This window comes from Penaeus monodon, chromosome 28 (assembly GCF_015228065.2).
Source record: "Penaeus monodon isolate SGIC_2016 chromosome 28, NSTDA_Pmon_1, whole genome shotgun sequence".
NCBI lineage: Eukaryota > Metazoa > Arthropoda > Malacostraca > Decapoda > Penaeidae > Penaeus > Penaeus monodon.
In genome coordinates, this window is record NC_051413.1 from 14,218,815 (window position 1) to 14,219,026 (window position 212).

A 212-nucleotide genomic window follows, 5' to 3' on the forward strand; every position below is an offset into this window, starting at 1 on the left:
AGATAGAGAGAGTAGATGAGAGATAAAGATATAGAGAGAGAGATAATAAAGTAGATATAGATAAGGAGAATAGATATAATAGAATAGGAGAGATATATAGAGACACAGACACATACTGGGTGGTCATGGGGTGTGGGGGCGTGGGTTGGCTGTGTGCGGGGGCTCGCGGCCGGCTGGGCTGGTCATATTGTGTTTATTTTCTTTCTTTCTTT